Source organism: Ochotona princeps, chromosome 1 (genome assembly GCF_030435755.1).
Source record: "Ochotona princeps isolate mOchPri1 chromosome 1, mOchPri1.hap1, whole genome shotgun sequence".
In the NCBI taxonomy this organism is placed as follows: Eukaryota; Metazoa; Chordata; class Mammalia; order Lagomorpha; family Ochotonidae; genus Ochotona; species Ochotona princeps.
This window is the reverse complement of record NC_080832.1, coordinates 136,940,372-136,953,009: the sequence shown is the minus strand read 5'-3', so window position 1 is coordinate 136,953,009 and position 12,638 is coordinate 136,940,372.

The following is a 12,638-nucleotide window of genomic DNA, read 5'->3' as shown; positions in this document are numbered from 1 at the left end:
GGCAGTTGCCATTCACCAGCACACTCCTTTCTCTAGGTGTCATATCCACTTTCAGACATATGTGCTGCCAGAGCACTTGGTTTCCATGGCAGCGGGAAATGGCTTTGGCACTGAACTTGTCTTTGGCTGTGGAGTTTTGAGCGCCTTGAGTGAGGAGCTCCATGTTCATTTTGTGTGGGTGCTCAAGCTGCATGATTCCATCCAACTGGGCTCCATGGGTATGGGACCGGAAGTGACCCAACAGGGTTTCCTAGATAGGTGCCAGGACAGCTGAATGTAGGTGAAGTTCATGAGGCAGTTGGAGTTGTTTTGGCACTGGAAGAGCTGTGCTGCTGCTTCGGGCAGTTGCCATTCACCAGCACACTCCCTACCCTAGGTGTCATATCCACTTTCAGACATATGTGCTGCCAGAGCACTTGGTTTCCATGGCAGCGGGAAATGGCTTGGGCACTGAACTTGTCTTTGGCTGTGGAGTTTTGAGCGCCTTGAGTGAGGAGCTCCATGTTCTTTTTGTGTGGGTGCTGAAGCTGCTTGATTCCATCCCACTGGGCTCAATGGGCATGGGACCGGAAGTGACACAACAGGGTTTCCTAGATAGCTGCCAGGACAGCTGATGGTATGTGAAGTTCATGAGGCAGGTGGAGTTGTTTTGGCACTGGAAGAGCTGTGCTGCTGCTCCGGGCAGTTGCCATTCACCAGCACACTCCCTTCCCTAGGTGTCATATCCACTTTCAGACATATGTGCTGCCATAGCACTTGGTTTCCATGGCAGCGGGAAATGGCTTGGGCACTGAACTTGTCTTTGGCCATGACGTTTTGAGCGCCTTGAGTGAGGAGCTCCATGTTCGTTTTGTGTGGGTGCTCAAACTGCTTGATTTCATCCCACTGGGCTCAATGGGCATGGGACAGGACGTGACCCAACAGGGTTTCCTAGATAGGTGCCAGGACAGCTGATTGTAGGTGAAGTTCATGAGGCAGTTGGAGTTGTTTTGGCAGTGGAAGAGCTGTGCTGCTGCTTCGGGCAGTTGCCATTCACCAGCACACTCCCTTCCCTAGGTGTCATATCCACTTTCAGACATATGTGCTGCCAGAGCACTTGGTTTCCATGGCAGCGGGAAATGGCTTCGGCACTGAACTTGTCTTTGGCCATGTACATTTGAGCGCCTTGATTGAGGAGCTCCATGTTCTTTTTGTGTGGGTGCTGAAGCTGCTTGATTCCATCCCACTGGGCTCAATGGGCATGGGACCGGAAGTGACACAAGAGGGTTTCCTAGATAGGTGCCAGGACAGCTGATGGTATGTGAAGTTCATGAGGCAGGTGGAGTTGTTTTGGCACTGGAAGAGCTGTGCTGCTGCTTCGGGCAGTTGCCATTCACCAGCACACTCCCTTCCCTAGGTGTCATATCCACTTTCAGACATATGTGCTGCCAGAGCACTTGGTTTCCATGGCAGCGGGAAATGGCTTGGGCACTGAACTTGTCTTTGGCCATGACGTTTTGAGCGCCTTGAGTGAGGAGCTCCATGTTAGATTTGTGTGTTTGCTGAAGCTGCTTGATTCCATCCCACTGGGCTCAATGGGCATGGGACCGGAAGTGACCCAACAGGGTTTCCTAGATAGGTGCCAGGACAGCTGATGGTATGTGAAGTTCATGAGGCAGGTGGAGTTGTTTTGGCACTGGAAGAGCTGTGCTGCTGCTTCGGGCAGTTGCCATTCACCAGCACACTCCCTTCCCTAGGTGTCATATCCACTTTCAGACATATGTGCTGCCAGAGCACTTGGTTTCCATGGCAGCGGGAAATGGCCAGGGCACTGAACTTGTCTTTGGCTGTGGAGTTTTGAGCGCCTTGAGTGAGGAGCTCCATCTTAGTTTTGTGTGGGTGCTGAAGCTGCTTGATTCCATCCCTTTGGGCTCAATGGGCATGGGACCGGAAGTGACCCAACAGGGTTTCCTAGATAGGTGCCAGGACAGCTGATGGTATGTGAAGTTCATGAGGCAGGTGGAGTTGTTTTGGCAGTGGAAGAGCTGTGCTGCTGCTTCAGACAGTTGCCATTCACCAGCACACTCCCTTCCCTAGGTGTCATATCCACTTTCAGACATATGTGCTGCCAGAGCACTTGGTTTCCATGGCAGCGGGAAATGGCTAGGGCACTGAACTTGTCTTTGGCCGTGGAGTTTTGAGCGCCTTGAGTGAGTAGCTCCATGTTCATTTTGTGTGGGTGCTCAAGCTGCTTGATTCCATCCCACTGGGCTCAATGGGCATGGGACCGGAAGTGACCCAACAGGGTTTCCTAGATAGCTGCCAGGACAGCTGATGGTATGTGAAGTTCATGAGGCAGGTGGAGTTGTTTTGGCAGTGGAAGAGCTGTGCTGCTGCTTCGGGCAGTTGCCATTCACCACCACACTCCCTTCCCTAGGTGTCATATCCACTTTCAGACATATGTGCTGCCAGAGCACTTGGTTTCCATGGCAGCGGGAAATGGCTTAGGCACTGAACTTGTCTTTGGCTGTGGAGTTTTGAGCGCCTTGAGTGAGGAGCTCCATGTTAGTTTTGTGTGGGTGCTGAAGCTGCTTGATTCCATCCCACTGGGCTCAATGGGCATGGGACCGGAAGTGACCCAACAGGGTTTCCTAGATAGGTGCCTGGACAGCTGATGGTATGTGAAGTTCATGAGGCAGGTGGAGTTTTTTTGGCAGTGGAAGAGCTGTGCTGCTGCTTCGGGCAGTTGCCATTCACCAGCACACTCCCTTCCCTAGGTGTCATATCCACTTTCAGACATATGTGCTGCCAGAGCACTTGGTTTCCATGGCAGCGGGAAATGGCTTGGGCACTGAACTTGTCTTTGGCTGTGGAGTTTTGAGCGCCTTGAGTGAGGAGCTCCATGTTCATTTTGTGTGGGTGCTGAAGCTGCATGATTCCATCCAACTGGGCTCCATGGGTATGGGACCGGAAGTGACCCAACAGGGTTTCCTAGATAGGTGCCAGGACAGCTGAATGTAGGTGAAGTTCATGAGGCAGTTGGAGTTGTTTTGGCACTGGAAGAGCTGTGCTGCTGCTTCGGGCAGTTGCCATTCACCAGCACACTCCCTTGCCTAGGTGTCATATCCACTTTCAGACATATGTGCTGCCAGAGCACTTGGTTTCCATGGCAGCGGGAAATGGCTTGGGCACTGAACTTGTCTTTGGCTGCGGAGTTTTGAGCGCCTTGAGTGAGGAGCTCCATGTTCTTTTTGTGTGGGTGCTGAAGCTGCTTGATTCCATCCCACTGGGCTCAATGGGCATGGGACCGGAAGTGACACAACAGTGTTTCCTAGATAGTTGCCAGGACAGCTGATGGTATGTGAAGTTCATGAGGCAGGTGGAGTTGTTTTGGCACTGGAAGAGCTGTGCTGCTGCTTCGGGCAGTTGCCATTCACCAGCACACTCCAATCCCTAGGTGTCATATCCACTTTCAGACATATGTGCTGCCAGAGCACTTGGTTTCCATGGCAGCGGGAAATGGCTAGGGCACTGAACTTGTCTTTGGCCGTGTAGTTTTGAGCGCCTTGAGTGAGGAGCTCCATGTTAGCTTTGTGTGGGTGCTGAAGCTGCTTGATTCCATCCCACTGGGCTCAATGGGCATGGGACCAGAAGTGACCCAACAGGGTTTCCTAGATACCTGCCAAGACAGCTGATGGTATGTGAAGTTCATGAGGCAGGTGGAGTTGTTTTGGCACTGGAAGAGCTGTGCTGCTGCTTCGGGCAGTTGCCATTCACCAGCACACTCCCTTCCCTAGGTGTCGTATCCACTTTCAGACATATGTGCTGCCAGAGCGCTTGGTTTCCATGGCAGCGGGAAATGGCTTGGGCACTGAACTTGTCTTTGGCTGTGGAGTTTTGAGCGCCTTGAGTGAGGAGCTCCATGTTCGTTTTGTGTGGATGCTGAAGCTGCTTGATTCCATCCCACTGGGCTCAATGGGCATGGGACCAGAAGTGACCCAACAGGGTTTCATAGATACCTGCCAAGACAGCTGATGGTATGTGAAGTTCATGAGGCAGGTGGAGTTGTTTTGGCACTGGAAGAGCTGTGCTGCTGCTTCGGGCAGTTGCCATTCACCAGCACACTCCCTTCCCTAGGTGTCATATCCACTTTCAGACATATGTGCTGCCAGAGCACTTGGTTTCCATGGCAGCGGGAAATGGCTTGGGCACTGAACTTGTCTTTGGCTGTGGAGTTTTGAGCGCCTTGAGTGAGGAGCTCCATGTTCATTTTGTGTGGGTGCTGAAGCTGCATGATTCCATCCAACTGGGCTCCATGGGTATGGGACCGGAAGTGACCCAACAGGGTTTCCTAGATAGGAGCCAGGACAGCTGATTGTAGGTGAAGTTCATGAGGCAGTTGGAGTTGTTTTGGCAGTGGAAGAGCTGTGCTGCTGCTTCGGGCAGTTGCCATTCACCAGCACACTCCCTTCCCTAGGTGTCATATCCACTTTCAGACATATGTGCTGCCAGAGCACTTGGTTTCCATGGCAGCGGGAAATGGCTTGGGCACTGAACTTGTCTTTGGCTGTGGAGTTTTGAGCGCCTTGAGAGAGGAGCTCCATGTTCATTTTGTGTGGGTGCTGAAGCTGCATGATTCCATCCAACTGGGCTCCATGGGTATGGGACCGGAAGTGACCCAACAGGGTTTCCTAGATAGGAGCCAGGACAGCTGATTGTAGGTGAAGTTCATGAGGCAGTTGGAGTTGTTTTGGCAGTGGAAGAGCTGTGCTGCTGCTTCGGGCAGTTGCCATTCACCAGCACACTCCCTTCCCTAGGTGTCATATCCACTTTCAGACATATGTGCTGCCAGAGCACTTGGTTTCCATGGCAGCGGGAAATGGCTTGGGCACTGAACTTGTCTTTGGCCATGACGTTTTGAGCGCCTTGAGTGAGGAGCTCCATGTTAGATTTGTGTGTTTGCTGAAGCTGCTTGATTCCATCCCACTGGGCTCAATGGGCATGGGACCGGAAGTGACCCAACAGGGTTTCCTAGATAGGTGCCAGGACAGCTGATGGTATGTGAAGTTCATGAGGCAGGTGGAGTTGTTTTGGCACTGGAAGAGCTGTGCTGCTGCTTCGGGCAGTTGCCATTCACCAGCACACTCCCTTCCCTAGGTGTCATATCCACTTTCAGACATATGTGCTGCCAGAGCACTTGGTTTCCATGGCAGCGGGAAATGGCCAGGGCACTGAACTTGTCTTTGGCTGTGGAGTTTTGAGCGCCTTGAGTGAGGAGCTCCATCTTAGTTTTGTGTGGGTGCTGAAGCTGCTTGATTCCATCCCTTTGGGCTCAATGGGCATGGGACCGGAAGTGACCCAACAGGGTTTCCTAGATAGGTGCCAGGACAGCTGATGGTATGTGAAGTTCATGAGGCAGGTGGAGTTGTTTTGGCACTGGAAGAGCTGTGCTGCTGCTTCAGACAGTTGCCATTCACCAGCACACTCCCTTCCCTAGGTGTCATATCCACTTTCAGACATATGTGCTGCCAGAGCACTTGGTTTCCATGGCAGCGGGAAATGGCTAGGGCACTGAACTTGTCTTTGGCCGTGGAGTTTTGAGCACCTTGAGTGAGTAGCTCCATGTTCATTTTGTGTGGGTGCTCAAGCTGCTTGATTCCATCCCACTGGGCTCAATGGGCATGGGACCGGAAGTGACCCAACAGGGTTTCCTAGATAGCTGCCAGGACAGCTGATGGTATGTGAAGTTCATGAGGCAGGTGGAGTTGTTTTGGCAGTGGAAGAGCTGTGCTGCTGCTTCGGGCAGTTGCCATTCACCAGCACACTCCCTTCCCTAGGTGTCATATCCACTTTCAGACATATGTGCTGCCAGAGCACTTGGTTTCCATGGCAGCGGGAAATGGCTTGGGCACTGAACTTGTCTTTGGCTGTGGAGTTTTGAGCGCCTTGAGAGAGGAGCTCCATGTTCATTTTGTGTGGGTGCTGAAGCTGCATGATTCCATCCAACTGGGCTCCATGGGTATGGGACCGGAAGTGACCCAACAGGGTTTCCTAGATAGGAGCCAGGACAGCTGATTGTAGGTGAAGTTCATGAGGCAGTTGGAGTTGTTTTGGCAGTGGAAGAGCTGTGCTGCTGCTTCGGGCAGTTGCCATTCACCAGCACACTCCCTTCCCTAGGTGTCATATCCACTTTCAGACATATGTGCTGCCAGAGCACTTGGTTTCCATGGCAGCGGGAAATGGCTTGGGCACTGAACTTGTCTTTGGCCGTGGAGTTTTGAGCGCCTTGAGTGAGGAGCTCCATGTTCATTTTGTGTGGGTGCTCAAGCTGCATGATTCCATCCAACTGGGCTCCATGGGTATGGGACCGGAAGTGACCCAACAGGGTTTCCTAGATAGGTGCCAGGACAGCTGAATGTAGGTGAAGTTCATGAGGCAGTTGGAGTTGTTTTGGCACTGGAAGAGCTGTGCTGCTGCTTCGGGCAGTTGCCATTCACCAGCACACTCCCTACCCTAGGTGTCATATCCACTTTCAGACATATGTGCTGCCAGAGCACTTGGTTTCCATGGCAGCGGGAAATGGCTTGGGCACTGAACTTGTCTTTGGCTGTGGAGTTTTGAGCGCCTTGAGTGAGGAGCTCCATGTTCTTTTTGTGTGGGTGCTGAAGCTGCTTGATTCCATCCCACTGGGCTCAATGGGCATGGGACCGGAAGTGACACAACAGGGTTTCCTAGATAGCTGCCAGGACAGCTGATGGTATGTGAAGTTCATGAGGCAGGTGGAGTTGTTTTGGCACTGGAAGAGCTGTGCTGCTGCTCCGGGCAGTTGCCATTCACCAGCACACTCCAATCCCTAGGTGTCATATCCACTTTCAGACATATGTGCTGCCAGAGCACTTGGTTTCCATGGCAGCGGGAAATGGCTTGGGCACTGAACTTGTCTTTGGCCATGACGTTTTGAGCGCCTTGAGTGAGGAGCTCCATGTTCGTTTTGTGTGGGTGCTCAAACTGCTTGATTTCATCCCACTGGGCTCAATGGGCATGGGACAGGACGTGACCCAACAGGGTTTCCTAGATACCTGCCAAGACAGCTGATGGTATGTGAAGTTCATGAGGCAGGTGGAGTTGTTTTGGCAGTGGAAGAGCTGTGCTGCTGCTTCGGGCAGTTGCCATTCACCAGCACACTCCCTTCCCTAGGTGTCATATCCACTTTCAGACATATGTGCTGCCAGAGCGCTTGGTTTCCATGGCAGCGGGAAATGGCTTGGGCACTGAACTTGTCTTTGGCTGTGGAGTTTTGAGCGCCTTGAGTGAGGAGCTCCATGTTCGTTTTGTGTGAATGCTGAAGCTGCTTGATTCCATCCCACTGGGCTCAATGGGCATGGGACCAGAAGTGACACAACAGGGTTTCCTAGATACCTGCCAAGACAGCTGATGGTATGTGAAGTTCATGAGGCAGGTGGAGTTGTTTTGGCACTGGAAGAGCTGTGCTGCTGCTTCGGGCAGTTGCCATTCACCAGCACACTCCCTTCCCTAGGTGTCATATCCACTTTCAGACATATGTGCTGCCAGAGCACTTGGTTTCCATGGCAGCGGGAAATGGCTTGGGCACTGAACTTGTCTTTGGCTGTGGAGTTTTGAGCGCCTTGAGTGACGAGCTCCATGTTCGTTTTGTGTGGATGCTGAAGCTGCTTGATTCCATCCCACTGGGCTCAATGGGCATGGGACCAGAAGTGACCCAACAGGGTTTCCTAGATACCTGCCAAGACAGCTGATGGTATGTGAAGTTCATGAGGCAAGTGGAGTTGTTTTGGCACTGGAAGAGCTGTGCTGCTGCTTCGGGCAGTTGCCATTCACCAGCACACTCCCTTCCCTAGGTGTCATATCCACTTTCAGACATATGTGCTGCCAGAGCGCTTGGTTTCCATGGCAGCGGGAAATGGCTTGGGCACTGAACTTGTCTTTGGCTGTGGAGTTTTGAGCGCCTTGAGAGAGGAGCTCCATGTTCATTTTGTGTGGGTGCTCAAGCTGCATGATTCCATGCCACTGGGCTCCATGGGTATGGGACCGGAAGTGACCCAACAGGGTTTCCTAGATAGGAGCCAGGACAGCTGATTGTAGGTGAAGTTCATGAGGCAGTTGGAGTTGTTTTGGCAGTGGAAGAGCTGTGCTGCTGCTTCGGGCAGTTGCCATTCACCAGCACACTCCCTTCCCTAGGTGTCATATCCACTTTCAGACATATGTGCTGCCAGAGCACTTGGTTTCCATGGCAGCAGGAAATGGCTTGGGCACTGAACTTGTCTTTGGCCATGACGTTTTGAGCGCCTTGAGTGAGGAGCTCCATTTTAGATCTGTGTGGGTGCTCAAGCTGCTTGATTCCATCCCACTGGGCTCAATGGGCATGGGACTGGAAGTGACCCAACAGGGTTTCCTTGATAGGTGTCAGGACAGCTGATGGTATGTGAAGTTCATGAAGCAGGTGGAGTTGTTTTTTCAGTGGAAGAGCTGTGCTGATGCTTCGGGCAGTTGCCATTCACCAACACACTCCCTTCCCTAGGTGTCATATCCATTTTCAGACATATGTGCTGCCAGAGCACTTGGTTTCCAGGACAGCATTAAATGGCTTGGGCACTGAACTTGTCTTTGGCTGTGGAGTTTGGAGCGCCTTGAGTGAGGAGCTCCATGTTAGATTTGTGTGTTTGCTGAAGCTGCTTGATTCCATCCCACTGGGCTCAATGGGCATGGGACCGGAAGTGACCCAACAGGGTTTCCTAGATAGCTGCCAGGACAGCTGATGGTATGTGAAGTTCATGAGGCAGTTGGAGTTGTTTTGGCACTGGAAGAGCTGTGCTGCTGCTTCGGGCAGTTGCCATTCACCACCACACTCCCTTCCCTAGGTGTCATATCCACTTTCAGACATATGTGCTGCCAGAGCGCTTGGTTTCCATGGCAGCGGGAAATGGCCAGGGCACTGAACTTGTCTTTGGCTGTGGAGTTTGTAGCGCCTTGAGTGAGGAGCTCCATGTTAGATTTGTGTGTTTGCTGAAGCTGCTTGATTCCATCCCACTGGGCTCAATGGGCATGGGACCGGAAGTGACCCAACAGGGTTTCCTAGATAGGTGCCAGGACAGCTGATGGTATGTGAAGTTCATGAGGCAGGTGGAGTTGTTTTGGCAGTGGAAGAGCTGTGCTGCTGCTTCGGGCAGTTGCCATTCGCCAGCACACTCCCTTCCCTAGGTGTCATATCCACTTTCAGACATATGTGGTGCCAGAGCACTTGGTTTCCATGGCAGCGGGAAATGGCCAGGGCACTGAACTTGTCTTTGGCTGTGGAGTTTTGAGCGCCTTGAGTGAGGAGCTCCATGTTCGTTTTGTGTGGCTGCTGAAGCTGCTTGATTCCATCCCACTGGGCTCAATGGGCATGGGACCGGAAGTGACCCAACAGGGTTTCCTAGATAGGTGCCAGGACAGCTGATGGTATGTGAAGTTCATGAGGCAGGTGGAGTTTTTTTGGCAGTGGAAGAGCTGTGCTGCTGCTTCGGGCAGTTGCCATTCACCAGCACACTCCCTTCCCTAGGTGTCATATCCACTTTCAGACATATGTGCTGCCAGAGCACTTGGTTTCCATGGCAGCGGGAAATGGCTTGGGCACTGAACTTGTCTTTGGCTGTGGAGTTTTGAGCGCCTTGAGTGAGCAGCTCCATGTTCATTTTGTGTGGGTGCTGAAGCTGCTTGATTCCATCCCTTTGGGCTCAATGGGCATGGGCTCGGAAGTGACCCAACAGGGTTTCCTAGATAGGTGCCAGGACAGCTGATGGTATGTGAAGTTCATGAGGCAGGTGGAGTTGTTTTGGCACTGGAAGAGCTGTGCTGCTGCTTCGGGCAGTTGCCATTCACCACCACACTCCCTTCCCTATGTGTCATATCCACTTTCAGACATATGTGCTGCCAGAGCACTTGGTTTCCATGGCAGCAGGAAATGGCTTGGGCACTGAACTTGTCTTTGGCTGTGGAGTTTTGAGCGCCTTGAGTGAGGAGCTCCATGTTAGCTTTGTGTGGGTGCTGAAGCTGCTTGATTCCATCCCACTGGGCTCAATGGGCATGGGACCAGAAGTGACCCAACAGGGTTTCCTAGATACCTGTCAAGACAGCTGATGGTATGTGAAGTTCATGAGGCAGGTGGAGTTGTTTTGGCACTGGAAGAGCTGTGCTGCTGCTTCGGGCAGTTGCCATTCACCACCACACTCCCTTCCCTAGGTGTCATATCCACTTTCAGACATATGTGCTGCCAGAGCGCTTGGTTTCCATGGCAGCGGGAAATGGCTTGGGCACTGAACTTGTCTTTGGCTGTGGAGTTTTGAGTGCCTTGAGTGAGGAGCTCCATGTTCGTTTTGTGTGAATGCTGAAGCTGCTTGATTCCATCCCACTGGGCTCAATGGGCATGGGACCAGAAGTGACCCAACAGGGTTTCCTAGATACCTGCCAAGACAGCTGATGGTATGTGAAGTTCATGAGGCAGGTGGAGTTGTTTTGGCACGGGAAGAGCTGTGCTGCTGCTTCGGGCAGTTGCCATTCACCAGCACACTCCCTTCCCTAGGTGTCATATCCACTTTCAGACATATGTGCTGCCAGAGCGCTTGGTTTCCATGGCAGCGGGAAATGGCTTGGGCACTGAACTTGTCTTTGGCTGTGGAGTTTTGAGCGCCTTGAGAGAGGAGCTCCATGTTCATTTTGTGTGGGTGCTCAAGCTGCATGATTCCATCCAACTGGGCTCCATGGGTATGGGACCGGAAGTGACCCAACAGGGTTTCCTAGATAGGTGCCAGGACAGCTGATTGTAGGTGAAGTTCATGAGGCAGTTGGAGTTGTTTTGGCAGTGGAAGAGCTGTGCTGCTGCTTCGGGCAGTTGCCATTCACCAGCACACTCCCTTCCCTAGGTGTCATATCTACTTTCAGACATATGTGCTGCCAGAGCACTTGGTTTCCATGGCAGCGGGAAATGGCTTCGGCACTGAACTTGTCTTTGGCCATGTACATTTGAGCGCCTTGAGTGAGGAGCTCCATGTTAGATCTGTGTGGGTGCTCAAGCTGCTTGATTCCATCCCACTGGGCTCAATGGGCATGGGACCGGAAGTGACCCAACAGGGTTTCCTAGATAGGTGCCAGGACAGCTGATGGTATGTGAAATTCATGAGGCAGGTGGAGTTGTTTTGGCAGTGGAAGAGCTGTGCTGCTGCTTCGAGCAGTTGCCATTCACCAGCACACTCCCTTCCCTAGGTGTCATATCCACTTTCAGACATATGTGCTGCCAGAGCACTTGGTTTCCATGGCAGCGGGAAATGGCTTGGGCACTGAACTTGTCTTTGGCCATGACGTTTTGAGCGCCTTGAGTGAGGAGCTCCATGTTAGATTTGTGTGTTTGCTGAAGCTGCTTGATTCCATCCCACTGGGCTCAATGGGCATGGGACTGGAAGTGACCCAACAGGGTTTCCTAGATAGGTGCCAGGACAGCTGATGGTATGTGAAGTTCATGAGGCAGGTGGAGTTGTTTTGGCAGTGGAAGAGCTGTGCTGATGCTTCGGGCAGTTGCCATTCACCAGCACACTCCCTTCCCTAGGTGTCATATCCACTTTCAGACATATGTGGTGCCAGAGCACTTGGTTTCCATGGCAGCGGGAAATGGCTTGGGCCCTGAACTTGTCTTTGGCCATGTACATTTGAGCGCCTTGAGTGAGGAGCTCCATGTTAGATCTGTGTGGGTGCTCAAGCTGCTTGATTCCATCCCACTGGGCTCAATGGGCATGGGACTGGAAGTGACCCAACAGGGTTTCCTTGATAGGTGCCAGGACAGCTGATGGTATCTGAAGGTCATGAGGCAGGTGGAGTTGTTTTTTCAGTGGAAGAGCTGTGCTGATGCTTCGGGCAGTTGCCATTCACCAACAGACTCCCTTCCCTAGGTGTCATATCCATTTTCAGACATATGTGCTGCCAGAGCACTTGGTTTCCATGACAGCATTAAATGGCTTGGGCACTGAACTTGTCTTTGGCTGTGGAGTTTTGAGCGCCTTGAGTGAGGAGCTCCATGTTAGATTTGTGTGTTTGCTGAAGCTGCTTGATTCCATCCCACTGGGCTCAATGGGCATGGGACCGGAAGTGACCCAACAGGGTTTCCTAGATAGGTGCCAGGACAGCTGATGGTATGTGAAGTTCATGAGGCATTTGGAGTTGTTTTGGCACTGGAAGAGCTGTGCTGCTGCTTCGGGCAGTTGTCATTCACCACCACACTCCCTTCCCTAGGTGTCATATCCACTTTCAGACATATGTGCTGCCAGAGCACTTGGTTTCCATGGCAGCAGGAAATGGCTTGGGCACTGAACTTGTCTTTGGCCGTGTAGTTTTGAGCGCCTTGAGTAAGGAGCTCCATGTTCATTTTGTGTGGGTGCTGAAGCTGCTTGATTCCATCCCACTGGGCTCAATGGGCATGGGACCAGAAGTGACCCAACAGGGTTTCCTAGATACCTGCCAAGACAGCTGATGGTATGTGAAGTTCATGAGGCAGGTGGAGTTGTTTTGGCACTGGAAGAGCTGTGCTGCTGCTTCGGGCAGTTGCCATTCGCCAGCACACTCCCTTCCCTAGGTGTCATATCCACTTTCAGACA